This window comes from Montipora foliosa, chromosome 8 (assembly GCF_036669935.1).
Source record: "Montipora foliosa isolate CH-2021 chromosome 8, ASM3666993v2, whole genome shotgun sequence".
Taxonomy (NCBI): domain Eukaryota; kingdom Metazoa; phylum Cnidaria; class Anthozoa; order Scleractinia; family Acroporidae; genus Montipora; species Montipora foliosa.
In genome coordinates, this window is record NC_090876.1 from 6,335,222 (window position 1) to 6,337,721 (window position 2,500).

Consider the following 2,500-nt stretch of genomic DNA (forward strand, 5'->3'; position numbering starts at 1 on the left):
ATTAAAGGTGAAAACCAAGAATATTAAAAAGATCCTAAAGTACTAATAGCGTTTAAGCGGCAGTCATCAATGAAATCCCCTTGTGGGATTTTGTGGAAGGGTGTCCTGGAACCTCTTACACATGTGTGTCAAAAGAAATCTCAAAAGAAAGCAATGTTCTAATCCATGTAATAGTCGTGTGATACGGTTCCTCATTCTTTTCTGAGAGATTCTCGGCTATCTCGGCTAAGCGCTTGAGAAAGCAGTTGCAGTCTACTCCCATCCCGCCTTAGTATTATTGTTATTATTATTATTATTATTATATTTTTATAAAATTCAATTTATTATAATTAGGGACCTAGGAAAGGAACTTGACCAATTCCAATAATGGGAATGCCAAAGGAGGTTTCCCTATTGAGGAGAATTCTCCCCGAGAATAATATCTACTGATTATTTTGACCAATATAATGGCATTTCTCTATATTTAGTTCAACAACAACAACAAACGCGTTTCCATACAATACTAGTTACAGTGAAAAGTTTGTCCACCCAAATTTAGCAAGGCTAATCGAGTTGGGTGGAGCAAAGATAAAATACTTAATTAATATATTAACAATGACAAAGATTACGAAAGGAAATAATCATTATTTAAGACGAGCGATTGAATGTTTTTATGATAAAGATGTGAGGTACTACAGGAATGCAGATTGAGATTCTAGTTAATTGATTGCTGATAATGTTAAGATTCAATAATATTTAGCGAAAAGGTTTACTCTAGATGAAGGCTATTAAATATATCAAGTTAAGATTCTTTCGAATAAAAGAACAGAGGAATAGCAGTATTAGGTAATCATAGGTCCTTCAGACCTATGATGATAATTTCCATAAAAGGGTTGAATCAACAGGTGATTTGCAACCAACATGGCAGACATTATGCAACTTGAAAAACACCTTATACAGGCAGCTTTCACTTAAGCTAACAGCGTGAAAAAACTATGTCCCCGTTTAACCCTTTCAGCCCCGATAGTGCCAAATGGCACTTACAGATTTTACTCTGTCTAACGCCAGACGATTTTACTCGTCAATGGGGAACCCCTCGGGGCTTAAAGGGTTAAGCTAACAGCGTGAAAAAACTATGTCCCCGTTTAACCCTTTCAGCCCCGATAGTGCCAAATGGCACTTATAGATTTTACTCTGTCTAACGCCAGACGATTTTACTCGTCAATGGGGAACCCCTCGGGGCTTAAAGGGTTAAGCTAACAGCGTGAAAAAACTATGTCCCCGTTTAAGCTAACAGCGTGAAAAAACTATGTCCCCGTTTAACCCTTTCAGCCCCGATAGTGCCAAATGGCACTTATAGATTTTACTCTGTCTAACGCCAGACGATTTTACTCGTCAATGGGGAACCCCTCGGGGCTTAAAGGGTTAAGCTAACAGCGTGAAAAAACTATGTCCCCGTTTAACCCTTTCAGCCCCGATAGTGCCAAATGGCACTTATAGATTTTACTCTGTCTAACGCCAGACGATTTTACTCGTCAATGGGGAACCCCTCGGGGCTTAAAGGGTTAAGCTAACAGCGTGAAAAAACTATGTCCCCGTTTAACCCTTTCAGCCCTGATAGTGCCAAATGGCACTTATAGATTTTACTCTGTCTAACGCCAGACGATTTTACTCGTCAATGGGGAACCCCTCTTGGCTTAAAGGGTTAAATAATCTCAAGTTAAATTTTATTAGCATTTTATTCGACTTTTCAGAGGTAGTAGAGTGTGAAGGGTTGGACGTATTTGGTCAGGTACCTTTAAAGAAACAAGTGGAATGTATTTGTCCAAATTGTCAAAGAAACCTAGCGGCCAACAGGTTTGATCCTCATTTGGAAAAGTGCATGGGGATGGGGCGTAACAGCAGTCGATTGGCAAGCCGAAGGTCAGTAACTGAAAAGATACACTATGTCCACAAATGCACCTATTTAACAATTAGATTATGAGCTCGAGATTTCTATGAGATGATCACCTCACTATCACCTCATAGAAATCAAGAGCAAATAATCTCATTGTTTTAGTGGAATTCTTACTAAAACGGTTTCCAATTAATTCTTGACATATTAAACTTTGCGCCTGAAAAAGATTGCTTGGATTGAATTGCCATTTAAAATCTAACTGGCCAAAGGTATTACGGGTAACCCAGGAAAAGCCTTGTTTGAAGAAATAACAAGCAGGTGGAAACTTTTCTTCAGGTTTTTTTCTTTTCTCGGCTGTGGGAAGAACGAAGGACTAGCGCCATGTGGTCGGTATTTTCAAAACCACAGAGCCACAAAAAATGTTATCACTTGATCAGATAACAGTTTCCAATTATTTCTTGACATATTATTAAACTTTGGGCCTGAAAAAGACTGGTTGGATTGAAATGCCATTAAAAATCTAACCGGCCAAAGGTATTACGGGTAACCCAGGAAAAGCCTTGTTTGAAGAAATAAGAAGCAGGTGGAAACTTTTCTTCAGGTTGTTTTCTTTTCTTGGCTGTG